Source organism: Mytilus galloprovincialis, chromosome 6, assembly GCF_965363235.1.
Source record: "Mytilus galloprovincialis chromosome 6, xbMytGall1.hap1.1, whole genome shotgun sequence".
Taxonomy (NCBI): Eukaryota; Metazoa; Mollusca; class Bivalvia; order Mytilida; family Mytilidae; genus Mytilus; species Mytilus galloprovincialis.
Window position 1 is genome coordinate 66,243,563 of NC_134843.1, and position 15,963 is coordinate 66,259,525.

The following is a 15,963-nucleotide window of genomic DNA, read 5'->3' on the forward strand; positions in this document are numbered from 1 at the left end:
CGTCAGTAGACAATGTGTAGCATATAAGGTTGTAAAAAAAACTAAGTCTGATCTACATCAAAGATATTAGACGACATTCTGCGCACCACACAAACATCAGTCTTATATTATCTATTGGTTGCAGAGATAATTACAAGCACTTCATGATGTGAACATCACCTGAACAGTTGAAATCTTTTAAATCAGATTATCAATATAAACAGAAATATACAGTAGTACAATCTATATATACATATTAACATAATTAAAACATTAGGTATTTGTCTTTATTTGCTGAGAATAAACATATTTATCCCAATAATGAACTGATAATTCCTGGGGGATTATTTTGTACTAATTTGACTTGGACATAATTAAATACCAATTTGGTAACAATTTACTTGATTTTCATTTTCTCTGCTACAAAAATTCTATTAGAAGTATTTTATAAAATTACACTTATTGATCTGTTTTGTCATAAGTGCAATACTTAAAATTGAAATACACACGACCGCATGCAAGCTATGCTAATAATGCACAATGCAAAAATAAAAACAAAATTGAGAAAGGAAATGGGGAATGTGTCAAGCGAAAATAACCCGACCATAGAGTAGACCACAGCCAAAGGCCACCAATGGGTCTTCAATGTAGTGAGAAACTCCCGCACCTGGAGGCGTCTTTCAGCTGGCCCCTTAAAAAATATGTATTTTAGTACAGTGATAATGGATGTCATACTAAACTCTGAATTTTACACAAGAAACTAAAGTTAAAAATCATACAAGACTAACAAAGGCCAGAGGCTCCTGACTTGGGACAGGCGCAAAATTGCGGTGGGGTTAAACATGTTTATGAGATCTCAACCCTCCCGCAAGTTCATTTGACTGGGTTTGTCTTGTGACAAAATTTTCATTTTCTTCTGAATAATGTGCCTCAGATTAAATATAAAAAAGATGTGGTATGATTGCCAACGAGAAAACTCCACAAGAGACCAAATGAAAAAGAAATTAACAAATATAGGTCACTGTACAACCTTCAACAATGAGCAAAGCCCATACCACATAGTCAGCTATAAAAGGCCCAGAAATGACAAATGTAAAAAATTTAAGGTATTCATTCACAGATTGAACATTTTAATAGAAAATGGTTGATTTTTAGCAGCTTATTAATTTATATTATTATGCAGCAAAAAAAGGAGACAATTCAAATTTATTTCTATGTATTAATTTTTTTTCGGATTGCATAATTTCTTTAAATTTCAATATGATTGAAATTCACAAAACAAGGAATTTGTGTTCCTCAGGTTCACAAATTTTCCTTGACTAATGGCTCTTGAAATTTGTACTCCAAATGGTATTTTAGGTAAATACGCATTGTTAAGCATGATATAATTATATATAAAACATGACAACACTGATCTTTCAGCTGTTATTATTAAGCTGAAGTGGTCTCTTTTGTATCTATTGAAAATATAGCAAGTTTTCAAATAGAAAGATGCTAGTTGATTTGAGTTAAATGAGTAACCGATGCTAGCTGATTTGAGTTAAATGAGTAACCTTATGTTATCATTTTGGAGTAAACCATTTTTACCACAGTATTATAATCGCTTATCAATCTGTTTATAAAAACACCATATAACACTGGTAATAATTGGTCTGTTAATAACATCACCATGATTTAGCCTTTTCGTTTCCATTGTGTAAAACAATGACAAATCAATCAATCAACCAAATTCTAAAAAAAATATCACAGGAGATTTTTTTGAAGCACAAAATGAAAACAAAATAATCAAAGTTTATGTTGGTAGTTAAATAAGGTTTCAAACAAAAATAAATCCATCAAGTAGAAAAACAGACAAATTCAACTTTACAAAAATTGAATAAGGTTTCCCCTACCCAATTAACAGACCAACTTTAAGATTTTTCACTTTAGTAACCTTTAAGTAAACAATAACAATAAATCGTCCTTGGAGTAATCAAATTTGTAAAATGTTATTCATATAAAGTAGAAATCAATTTGGTAAAAAAATCATTAAAAACAGTCCTACTCATTTTACATAATATTTCTAAATGTAATTAAATTCATTTTATCAATTATGCAGTCTTTTGTGGAACAAAGCATGCACACTCATATCATAATCCTTCTATTCTTGAACTTAGGAAACAGGAAGAACTAGTTAATAGCAGGAGAGAGACCCTTGTAGATTTTTCTATAGATGACAAGCTTCACTGACAAAAGTAAATTTTGAAGTCTACAACAGCAGGAATTCAATAGAGAAGGTTTCAGTAAAAAAGGAAATATAAATCTAACCATATATGTATTTTTCTACCTATTTTTTTTTTATCAAGTTTTGTTTTATTACAGGGGTATATATGCTAAAGAAGCAACTAAATCCTTACCTATAAAAAAAAATAAAAAGGCTTTTGGGGATTTAATAAGAGGACACCTGGTTTGGTTACTTTTTAATTATTTTTTTTAGGAGTAAAATTTTATTTAAATTAAGATTTTATCTATTTTATTTTATTTTTGCACAATAGCAGAACTAGGTACAAGAACACATGTTATAAATGTATTGAAAACGTTCCTAATTTGGTTGTCAAATGTGTAATGACCAATGGTCAAAGTTAATAATTATTCACACCTTTCAAAAGGGACACTAAAGGGGTAAATTACTAATACTTTAAATACAGCGATAATAGTTACCTTGTTTTAATGGTTTAAAACGCAAAAATTATGAAAACATTTTTTTTTAAATTTTCAAACATGCATCTAAATAATTAAGATATCAAATTATGCTAAAATAATAACAGTTAAGTTTAAAATGACCGCACAGTAAGAACTGTCATTTTGTCCAAATATGTCAGGCATCAAAACACCAAGGCTGATTATTTTTCTAACACTGATAGACCTACCCGACAGATACATGGTAGATTAACTGATGACAATTCTATGTTTGCTTTATAAACCGTGATTACACTATGACACCACTAGCCCTCCCATATTACAGGCCCTTTGGTCAATATATGTACGTAAATTACTTAATTAAATAAGAAACAGGAGACTTCTCTTAGTTATATCATATCTTGACCACCCTCCGTCTTATCATTTCAATTCCAACATTGTAGGTGATAAGTTGTCAGTATCAGTGAGCTTGGAAACTGACCATTGGACAGAAGTGTGAGTTTGGAGGCTGACCATCAAATAGTGCCAGACAGAGAATATAATAGTAAGTACAAATTAATTCTAATAAAAAAAATCTATTTCAGTTGCTTTAATCAAGCATCAATATCATTTTGTTAGCTTCTTTGTTTATTATCTTCTATTATGTAAACTATAGGTAATATTTTTTTTTCTTAAATCTAAAACTAAAGAATAATAAATCAAGCTTTACTATAGATTATAAATCTATACTAGAAAATTAAAAAGAGTTTGTTGGGATTGTATAATTTATCACCTTTACTCATCCTTATACCATAATAACAGATAGTTGAAAGCTTTCTTAAGAATAAAACATATTGTTTTTTTTGTTTTTTTTTACATCTGTCAAAAAAAAAACATGCCATCTGTTACTACATGTACTACCTGCAATAGATTCTATAAGCTAGTAATCAAGGATTCAAGAACTGTATGAAACTTAAGGCAACTCTTTCTTTTCTTTAACCTTGTATAAAAATAAAATACACAAATGTTCTATAGGGTGTCTTGTCAAAAATAATTTGAATAAAATAATTTTTATCAAGTTTTAAAATTTAAAACTTAAGCATTGTCAATTTGTAATCCTGTACTTTATCTTAAATTTGCATCTTTGATACATTTGATCTCAAATTAAGCATCTATTTAGAGATGATATAACTAGGATTTTTTTTAGGTTATTTCTACATGTTAGTTGTAATACATGTATTGATATGATGGATACACAGTACCTAAATGTTGAAGTCAACTTATATTAATCTATAATTTCATTTCTAATTTTTCTTTTCTATTTTTAACAAAATAAAAGTCAATGTTTAGTACATGTATTTGTAAAAAACTTCAACCTAGCCATTTTTTTGTTGGAAAATGTTTACACGTAATTCATCTTGTTGTCATTTTATTTTTATCAACTTAATCACTTTTTTCTAATATGTCAAAAAAAATACAATTTCCATTATTCTGTAAAAACAAAATTCTTAATGATATTGCTTGCTCTTGGAGAAAAAAATATGCTTACTTTTAAAATTAAAACCACAATCTCTTTTTAATTGTTTTTGTTTGTAATAATTTCTACAAAATTAGATTTCCCCCCACTTTAGGCTACCAGTTTATCATTTTTCATTATTTGCTTGATTTTATTATCAAATATAATATATATTTTTTAAGCCGTTTCCTCACTTTGGTAACAAGTAAATCATTTTCATTTATTTGCAGAGGTTTTATTATCAAATGAAATATATTTTTGAAACCCTTTTAATCATAATTCCGTAATAGCTAGTAATGCAAATAGGATAAGAACATTATTACATCTGAATTAAATTAAGGAAAGGGTTGCAGCATTTATATCATTTCAAAACTCTCACCTATTGGTCTGAGTACACAGTTATCGTCCCTTGATTTTCGTTGTCCACTAATATGGTCCCTAGTGTGGACAGTGTGTTACTTGCCAATCTTTTTTATACCCCTTCCAAATTTATTTCTTCATGTTTTATGTCTCAAATAGCAAGAAGGGGATAGAAATACACTGTGAAAAAAAATGATTCATGAATTTTAAAGTAGTGATTTGGTCCAGCTGAAAAGGGTTAAAAATAAGCATTTCGGAAGCGGTCAAAAGATTTCAAGACCCCCCGAACATAAAATTATCTATATTTTGAGTTAGAGGATGAAGTTTTCTATAATTTTGATTTAATTTGTCCCAAAAGTAGTATACCACACTGTAAAAATATTATTGAGAAAGCGCAGGTGGGATTTTTTTTTTATTTCCATTTATTGTCTAAAAGAAATGCACTACGAAATAACTGTATCTCAACCTTATTGTAGAAAGGTTAAAATGGATTCTTATAAAATATTTACAGATTTTGAACCACTGTTGATAAGTCAATACTTCTAAGATATGTATTTTTTTTTTTTACATACAAAGTTTATTGGTTTTTGTTCCATAAGTTCTGGTCTAACACGGTCACACCATTTTCATGCAAAATACATGTACCCAGTTTGAGGCTGAGAACTGTTGCAGTCAATTGAAAGTTGTTTTGTGAAGATTTTTTCTCAGAGTAGCTAGAAAAGATAGTTTTCCATATGACATGATTTGAGTGTGAGACATATCCCTGGGCTGCATATACTGTCAGTATAGCAAGTAGTTTTGTAAAGTTATTAGTGCAACTAGCAAGTTGACCTCTACCATGGCGGCAAATAATCATCTACTAGTATATACAGAAATTTAATTTTTAATATACACAGAACTTGATATTTAACACACTTCTTAAATTCAAATAAAAAATGCATGATATTTAACACACTTCTTAAATTCAAATAAAAAATGCATGATATTAAACACACTTCTTAAATTCAAATAAAAAATGCATGATATTTAACACACTTCTTAAATTCAAATAAAAAATGCATGAAACAGCAAAACGCCTTCAGTTATTAACTTTTGAACATGGGAAACATATTTTACCATTTTCGTAGAAATTACAGTTTCATTCATATTTTAACTTTCAAGTATTAATTAACATGTGAGATTTTCATAAACAGAAAATGACAATAAATATAGTACTACATAAAAACCTAAATCAACATGATCTTTGCTTGACCTTATTATTTCAAGGATGTGTTAAACACACATCTTCACATTTAATGACCACTTACAGGACAAAAGCCAACATGATTGCATTTAACAACCCATATACCCATGCTAATGAATATGCTAAAAACTGCTGATTAATTATGGTTAAGTACAGTGGTCATTATTGTGGTCAATATTATGTTTGATAACAATGGGTCTTGATTGCCTCTTATCTGGGAGAAAATTGGGTTGAGGGGTGTTGATGTGATGGTTATCATTTGGTCAGTTGATCAAGTTCGTGTTTCAGACATGATTGTGCCAATTTAAATCAAATGACCAAAACTGGAACAACAATATTTACCACTTTTTGACATAATTATTTTTAAAGGTCAAGGTCACAAATTAAATATTATATAACTTTGACCTCTATGAATAAATTTGTATTTGTTACAATTTCTCATACAAATTTTTTCAAAGTAAAACATATTTAAGTTAATGTCCAGTTGGCATTAGGGTATTAAAACTGATGCCAAGAGTTGGCAGACTGCCACGATGCACTCTGCATATCAAAGAGCACTTGCAACAATTCTATGAGTGGTCTGATGAATGCCTAAAACTAGCAGATATCACACAGGGCAACCAGCCCTGATGCTTGTAAAATTTATTTCAAGCCTGCAAGAAATTCTACCGTAGGCTAATATAATCTGAAACTAGAGGCTCTAAAGAGCCTGTGTCGCTCACCTTGGTCTATGTGCATATCAAACAAAGGACACAAATGGATTCATGACAAAATTGTATTTTGGTGATGGTGATGTGTTTGAAGTTCTTACTTTACTGAACGATTTTGCTTCTTACAATATTATCTATAATGAACTTTGCCCATTAGTAACAGAGAACTATATTTGGTAAAAATTTACATAAATTTACCAAATTAATGAAAATTGTTAAAAATTGACTATAAAGGGCAATAACTCCTTAAGGGGTCAATTGACCATTTAGGTCATGTTGACTTATTTGTAGATCTTACTTTGCTGAACATTATTGCTGTTTACAGTTTATCGTTATCTATAATAGTATTCAAGATAACCAAAAACGGCAAAATTTCTTTAAAAATTACCATTTGGAGGGCAGCAACCCAACAACCAGTTGTCCAATTCATCTGAAAAATTCAGGGCAGATAGATATTGACTTGATTAACAATTTAACTTCAGTCAGATTTGCTCTAAATGCTTTGGTTTCATAGTTATAAGCCAAAAACTGCATTTTACCCCTATGTTCTATTTTTAGCCGTGGCGGCCATCTTAGTTGGTTGACCAAGTCATGCCACACATTTTTTAAACTACATACCCCAAAGATGATTGTGGCAAAGTTTGGATTAGTTTGGCCCAGTAGTTTCAGAGGAGAAGATTTTTGTAAAAGATTACTTTAATTTACGAAAAATGGTTAAAAATTTACTATAAAGGGCAATAACTCCTAAACGGGTCAACTGACCATTTTCGTCAAGTTGACTTAATAGTAGATCTTACTTTGCTGAACATTATCGCTGTTTACAGTTTATCTCTATCTATAATAATATTCAAGATAATAACCAAAAACAGCAAAATTTCCTCAAAATTACCAATTCAGGGGCAGCAACCCAACAACGGGTTGACTGATTCAACTGAAAATTTCAGGGCAGATAGATATTGACTTGATTAACAATTTAACTTCGTCAGATTTGCTCTAAATGCTTTGGTTTCATAGTTATAAGCCAAAAACTGCATTTTACCCCTATGTTCTATTTTTAGCCGTGGCGGCCATCTTAGTTGGTTGACCAGGTCACGCCACATATTTTTCAAACTAGATACCCCAAAGATGATTGTGGCCAAGTTTGGATTAATTTGGCCCAGTAGTTTCAGAGGAGAAGATTTTTGTAAAAGATTACTTTAATTTACAAAAAATGGTTAAAAATTGACTATAAAGGGCAATAACTCCTACACAGGTCAACTGACCATTTTGGTCATGTTGACTTATTTGTAGATCTTACTGTGCTAAACATTATTGCTGTTTACAGTTTATCTTTATCTATAATAATATTCAAGATAATAACCAAAAACAGCAAAATTTCCTCAAAATTACCAATTCAGGGGCAGCAACCCAACAACCGATCGACCGATTCATCTGAAAATTTCAGGGCAGATAGATCTTGACCTAATAAACATTTTTATCCCCATGTCAGATTTCCTCAAAATGCTTTGGTTTTTGAGTTATAAGCCAAAAACTGCATTTTACCCCTATGTTCTATTTTTAGCTGTGGCGGCCATCTTGGTTGGTTGACCAGGTCACGCCACACATTTTTTTAACTAGATACCCCAAAGATGATTGTGGCCAAGTTTGGATTAATTTGGCCCAGTAGTTTCAGAGGAGAAGATTTTTGTAAAAGATTACTTTAATTTACAAAAAATGGTTAAAAATTGACTATAAAGGGCAATAACTTCTACACATGTCAACTGACCATTTTGGTCATGTTGACTTATTTGTAGATCTTACTGTGCTGAACATTATTGCTGTTTACAGTTTATCTCTATCTATAATAATATTCAAGATAACAACCAAAAACAGCAAAATTTCCTCAAAATTACCAATTCAGGGGCAGCAACCCAACAACCGATTGACCGATTCATCTGAAAATTTCAGGGCAGATAGATCTTGACCTAATAAACATTTTTATCCCATGTCAGATTTCCTCAAAATGCTTTGGTTTTTGAGTTATAAGCCAAAAACTGCATTTTACCCCTATGTTCTATTTTTAGCCGTGGCGGCCATCTTGGTTGGTTGACCAGGTCACGCCACACATTTTTTAAACTAGATACCCCAAAGATGATTGTGGCCAAGTTTGGATTAATTTGGCCCAGTAGTTTCAGAGGAGAAGATTTTTGTAAAAGATTACTTTAATTTACGAAAAATGGTTAAAAATTGACTATAAAGGGCAATAACTCCTAAACGGGTCAACTGACCATTTTGGTAATGTTGACTTATTTGTAGATCTTACTTTGCTGAACATTATTGCTGTTTACAGTTTATCTCTATCTATAATAATATTCAAGATAATAACCAAAAACAGCAAAATTTCCTCAAAATTACCAATTCAGGGGCAGCAACCCAACAACCGATTGACCGATTCATCTGAAAATTTCAGGGCAGATAGATCTTGACCTGATAAACATTTTTACATCATGTCAGTTTTGCTCTAAATGCTTTGGTTTTTGAGTTATAAGCCAAAAACTGCATTTTACCCCTATGTTCTATTTTTAGCCGTGGCGGCCATCTTGGTTGGTTGACCGGGTCACGCCACACATTTTTTAAACTAGATACCCCAATGATGATTGTGGCCAAGTTTGGTTTGATTTGGCCCAGTAGTTTCAGAGGAGAAGATTTTTGTAAAAGTTAACGACGACGGACAACGACGACGGACGCCGGACGCCAAGTGATGAGAAAAGCTCACTTGGCCCTTTGGGCCAGGTGAGCTAAAAATGTTCTAAAAAATAAGTGTTGGGCCAGTGGCAGCAAAATTTAATCGTTATGACTCAGGCAAGGCAAATTGTCTGTCACTGTCTGTCCATGCCTGTTCTTTCAGTGGTTACTCTAAGATTCCCGTCCTCCAACTTATTTTACAATTTTGTAAAATGGTAACCTTATTGCTGTTGTTGGATGCTGTTATGTGACAGTTTGTTTACATGCATGAAGTCCTGCATGTTTAATGTTTATATATATAGATATGATTGATGTTATATCCCATTATGTCATGTTTAAATAACATTCTGTATGTGCCTCTCCCAAGTCAGGAGCCAGTGGGTGTAATTCAGTGATTGTCGCTTGTTGCTGTATATCAGACCTGTTAGTTTTCAACATTTGTTATTTCAGGTCTTTTTTATCTCTTGCTATGTTGTATGACTTTTGATCATTGTAGAAGGCCAATACAAGTGTCCTATAGTTGCTAAATTTTATCTCATTTGGTATCTGGTGGAGAACTGTCTCATTAGCAATCATACTATATCTTCTTATTTTTAGATGGGAAGAATACATTTATATATCAATGATCTTATTTGGTAAAAGATTGAAAAATTAAAATCTGTGACATTAACTTCTGTTGGTCTGGTTGGCAGACTTTATGATGGACCTACTAACCATAGACACAATATCCCTACTTGAAACTGATGTACTAGATAACTCTAAAACGATCAATTTCACAGACACTTCAAGTGAGATTGTTAATTAAAGTCACTGCATCAAGTACTAATGGTAAGACATGTAATCAGACAGGGTCAGATAAATGGGGTTATTGGGTTATCATCTCATTGATGTTTAGACAAATCTCCTTTTTTTTATATTAAAGAATTAGAGGTAAAGTTAAAATTAACAATATTTTATATCCAAAATGTATGTCACTAAGTGACCTTGACATACTGACTCCCTTGTTATAATGTTGCAACTTCATCAAGCAATGTTGACTGTGGCTGTTTTCTATTAGGTCTGTTTGATTTTAGTGACCATATATACTTAAACATATATATGTTGTTTGCTGCTGTTTATCATATGCGTTGATTGTTTATTGTTTTGTACAATTCTTGTATTGTAATGTTGCACCATTGTCCCAGGATTAGGGGAGGGTTGGGTGCCCATTAACATGTTTAACATACTGTATGTGCCTGTCCCAAGTCAGGAGCCTGTAATTCAGTGGTTGACTTTGTTGCTGTGTTACGTAAGCCCTGGTCACAACAAACCCACAAGACATCTATGCAGCTCCACGACATGATTTTTTGTTATATCACGGGTCGTCTGTGATCGTCTTACGACAGACATACAATATTTTGAGCATTGTGGTGCTGTCGTGCGACGAAAATTGGATTTGCACCTTTTTTGTTCTACAATTTTTTTGTCGTGTCACTGTGTTGTGGCTGTCATGAGAATGATTACCCCAGTTGTGGGACTGTCGTGCGATAAACACATTGTAGTGGGTGCCAACATAAACCATTTTAATAAAAAATAATCGTACAACTGTTGCATGATGGTTGTAAGACTATCTCACGACTGTCGCAAGACACTTGTGATACAGTCTCACAAATTACAAATTTTATATGATGCTTGCACAACATTGATTGTCTGTCCTACGACAGTGGTATGTTCGATGTGCAACATATTTTCGTTTTATTTAGAAGAATACAATTCTGCGGGAATAATCCTTTGGAAAAACATACCATCTGCCGTTAAAAGAGGATGGTTATTCTAGCAGAACGATTACGCTTGAACCTACTAAATAGTCACCTTGCTGGAATCCAACAAGAGCAAAATATGGTCCTATGGGCGTTGATTTGAGCACATGAACAGCATAGGAACCAGTGAAACGCCCGACATTGGTGGGTTAAGCTATATTCTAACTGCACCTGATGTTTAGGCAGTATAGTATACTGATGCAAGAGTTGAAGCGGAAATCTGCCGGTGATTTCGTTGGACTCATGCGGAAAAGCCTCAGGCATGTTTCAAGAACTTTTGCTGAGAGTCGACCCTCACATCACTCACCCAATAAATCGGGTCTTCTTTGTATACTAGTAGTTTGGAGTCAAACGTGTGAGTGACCCACGACTGTTTTGCGACAATCATACGACAGTAACACACGCATCTCATGACATAAAAACCTTAAAACATAGCCCACTACAACTCACGATTGTCTCACGACCGACTTGTGACAAACCCACAACAGTACGATTGTTCCCATTGTGGAATCATCGTGGACATGTCGTAGCTGATGTGACCACTCAAAGTAATATTTTGACATTTTGCACGACAGTGCCACAACAACTATTTAAAAGATCTTCCACAACAAAAAATTGTATGATCTGTTGTGACCGGGGCTTAACATATTTGTTTTTTGTTCTTAATTTTATACATATATAATCCCAATAGTTTTCTTGTTTGAAATGTTTACATTTGTCATTTAAGGGCCTTTAAAGGCTGACTATGCTGTATGGGCTTTGCTCATTGTTGAAGGCCGTATGGCAACCTGTAGTTGTTAATTTCTGAGTCATTTGGTCTCTTGTGAAGACTTCTTTCATGAGCTTTCTAAGGAAGGTTCTTCCAGAAACATTGATGTTTTAATGCACATAAATTTTATCATTGTTTTCTCTTACAAGGTGTATGAATTTACTCAGTCAAGATTTCTTTTAGCAGGGCGTATGGATTTCAATGCATATCTTTAATATATATAAACATGTACCAGATTTAAAACCTTGAACAATACGATAAAAAATATTTCTATTTCAGTCACTGCCAAAAAAATCCATGTTAACCTACAAATCCTGCCGGAAACAATATGGTTTATTTCTGCATGTAAATCTTTGAATTTCACCCCCACTTCATTTAACTGATAAACCAAATGTAAACATGTAGATAAAATTACATGTTTTTATCTTAGCTGCTGATATAAGGTAATTGCATTAATTAAGACAGATTTGATTAATTAATAACCCTGTTCTACATGTGATTAATTCTGATGTTGGCTCAAGATGTTGGGGTTCTTAAAGCTTAACAAGTTAAGCCACTAAGCTGTGAATAAGTATAGTTAAACATATACAATATTATATTATCATGTTATTAATAGGAGGGATACGATAACAAACAATAATTAAAATAATAAGGCCATGAAAAACAGTCAACATTATAGTCAAAAAGAAAAGATGACAAAAAGACAAACAACAGTCAACGAAAGAAATTCATCAAAAACTCATGATTGACTCTTAGCAAGCAACACAAACCCCACCCAAAAAAATGTTGAGTTTAAAACAACTAAGACAAGGAAACCATATTATTTTATACACTTTGAATCAGTTTGAATATGAATTGAATATCTTACACTAATTATTTGTTTTAATCAAGTTTCATTCAAAATCGATAGGATCAGCATAGGAAAAAATATATTCTTATCATCTTTTTCTTTGAGGTTAATTCATCAATCAATTTCAAAAATATTTATCAAGTCATCAGTGCAACTTCTTTTTCATTTTTTTCCAGCAACTAACTAATCTTTTAAATATATTGAAATTATAAAATTTCAACAGGGGACAATATTCTTAAACTAGGGGGGACTTGTAAATAAAGGTTATAAAGGTCGTTTATGATACAGAAGTGATGAACTTCTTTGCCTGATTGTTAAAGCTACTTACTACATCCATAATGCAGTTTAATTAATGAATCTCATCACACTTCTGATTTAAACCTCTACTTTTAGATTTCACGACCAATTAAGCTAATGAATTCAACATGATAGGTACTGGAGGGATTTCCAACAAAATATATATTAAGTAATCATTTGTGCTATATTTAGAAAGTTAATTGTTCCTGAAGTATTTAGGAATGTATGTGGTTTCTATTTTTAATTTAAGTGCAGATAATAGTTACATAAAATGATAAAGCTCTTGTTAGATATATGCAACAAAGATGCAGAATAAGATACCAAAGGGAGATTCAAAACTCAGCTTTTCAAAGAGCCACCATACTTATCCAATCAAATGACATTGACAAAGGACTTGGAGATAATATTTCTAATGCCAACTTCCTGATATTGACCAAGATCAGAGACAAATACTAATTAAGGTTTTCAAAACAGTTAATCATCTTAATTTAGCTTTTTATGATAACTTAAACGGATTAATTACATGTACCTTCTAATTATTTCACTCTGATTCTGCAATTTATTGGTCTTGTTTAACACTTACCTGAAAAAGATAATACAAATAGATAATTAAACATGTAATTAACGTTAATGCTTGCAGCCAAAGAAGATCAAATATCATCAAAACACAAAATAAGCTTTCACAGCCTTAAATAGACTTTATTATAAGGTGACCTCCATAATGGCTCAACACTCAAATTCAAAAGACAGAAGCGTATCTGAAGCTCAAAATATACCATATTGATTAAATCACAACAATACCCAGTCAGACACTTGAATGTTAAATTGTTTGTTTAGTGGTGTTTAGTGCCACTTTTAACTGCCTTTGCTACTTCATGGCAGCCATTTTTTTTGGTGAAGGAAGCCAGTGTGATGGGAGAAAGGAAGGAACATTGGCAATCCTCATCATTGAAGATCCTTGTCAAAAATAAACACCAAATCAAGGTATCAAGATTGACAGGCCATTGACCAATGTAGAACTTAACTAAGACCACTTTAAGCCACTTGAAGGCCAATCATAATGAAATGTATGAATGTTACATATCAAATGTTCAAAAAGATATATTTTGACCATGAATATAACACTAGAGCACTATATATATTTCATTCAGTTTTTCACCTTTCGCTCAGAAGAATAAATGTTGACCCTTCAAGATTTTGAAAACAGCGTATGAAATTAGAAAAATAGGACCATTTCTTTCTGAAGATAAGTCTCTTAATAATAGTCTTGGGGAAAAAATCTAGTCACGTCTCTCCATTTCACCAAATTGATGTGATCTGCTCAAAAATATCATCTAGACTATATCTACTATTAAAGATTAAAAAATTTCTAAATCTAGACGGCAGAAAATTATTCTATAATGGTTATATCTTGCCACTAATTGATTATTGTTGTATAGTGTGGAGTAGTTGTAGCAGTGAGGGTTTAAAAAGGATATTAAAATTACAAAAGAGGGCTGCTAGATTAATACTAGAAACAGACCCATTCGCTCCTTCTACACCCTTATTCAAACACTTAAACTGGATGACAGTTGAACAGAGAATAAAATATCATAAGTTAGTGATGACATTTAAGTGCATTAAATGTGATGCCCCATCATATCTTACTAACAAGTTTCATTATGTTTCAGACAGAAATCCATACCCCTTGAGAAATGCTGTTCAAGGAAACCTCATACTCCCTAAACCAAAAACAGAATTGTTCAAAAAATCTTTTATGTATTCTGGACCATTCTTGTGGAATAATTTGCCAATACCGTTAAGAAATATTACCAAATGTTAATTCTTTCAAATACAAAATAACAGATCATTTATTGAAATCAACCTAGCTGTATCAATAATATAAAAAACTGATCACGTCATCATGTTTATTTTTTTCATCACATTTTATCAAGTTGTATTGAACATTATTATCATACTTGACTTTTTATACTAATGTATGCAATGTATATGTTTGCATTTTGTTTGATTTCTCATGTCGAGGGCCTCAGGGAATATTAGTTATATAGCTAACTGTGTAACCCTCTTAAAATAAAGTATTGTTGTTGTTGTTGTTGTTGTTGTTTCACCACATAAATGTACCTCAGCCTTTTTTTCTAATAATAAAGATGCAATGCATTGACTTAAGATACATACAAATATAAAGAACAACAACTGTACAAAATTTTCCTCCAGTCCTAAATCATTATACTTTTGAAATTTTACATCACAAAGTCTTTTTCAAAATTTGTGATTTAAAGTTTTAACTAAAATGTATTTTGCATTTTTCACCCCAAAAAATATTATGTATATAATTTTTTGACATCAGGAATCAATTTGGAATTACATACACTTTATACCTATTTCTCAATCTTCATTTAAATGCTACCCAAGTTTGCATTTTACGAAATGACAAAGGTATTTTAAGTGAGACGTAATTAATACCAGAATTTATAAGTTCTGAACCAGTACATAACTTTCATTACATGCATTGTTTATTTCGTCTCTGGCAGCAGAACATGTGATTGCAAAAAACTTCACATTATATAACTTTACCCTCAAATTGTTTCTAAATATTCTATATATCAAGTTTATACAAATCAAAGTGCCAGTATCTATCAAGTGGATAAGAAGTTAAAGGCCTCTTTAAAAGTTTTTAAGAGTTCATAAATTAGTTATGATAAGTCATATTACCCAGGATCTGGTTGAAGAGAATCATAAAACAGATAGGGTAAATTACTGAATACAGAACAAGGGAGATAAACCTGTCATCTAAATCATCGTTGGGGGTCTGCTCTATCATATCTGTAATTCAGTTTCAAAACTTTACTTGCCAGAGTTTGTTTTCAGATTTGGCATTTGTGATATTTTCCCATGTTACAATAAATAAAAACCTCCAGTTTTAACATATGTGTTAAAAACTAATTGGCACATTCCAAGTTATGTTATGTTAGCCTATTGTTTCTAAATAATCTTAGTTCCTTGGAGTTACAGTAACTTTTAAAAACTTGCAATTAGGTGTGTGACATTAACAGAACCA

At 31.8% G+C, this 15,963-nt stretch overlaps 2 protein-coding genes across 4 annotated transcripts in view; one reads left to right on the plus strand and one right to left on the minus strand.

The window, feature by feature from the left end:
* Positions 1-15,963, minus strand: part of LOC143080140 (putative ATP-dependent RNA helicase DHX35) — a 166,353-nt gene that overhangs the window by 23,439 nt on the left and 126,951 nt on the right. The window lies entirely within an intron of this gene.
* The window catches only part of LOC143080141 (putative G-protein coupled receptor B0563.6), a 58,150-nt gene that overhangs the window by 371 nt on the left and 41,816 nt on the right, over positions 1-15,963 (plus strand). Inside the window, exons 1-2 of one of the 3 annotated variants that reach the window (XM_076255862.1) lie at positions 2,162-2,213; positions 3,102-3,202. The gene's annotated coding sequence lies outside the window, so the exon portion shown is untranslated. Of the gene's footprint in view, positions 1-2,161; positions 2,214-3,101; positions 3,203-15,963 lie in introns of those variants that run through there. The other 2 variants (XM_076255864.1, XM_076255861.1) reach the window with 2 other exon arrangements.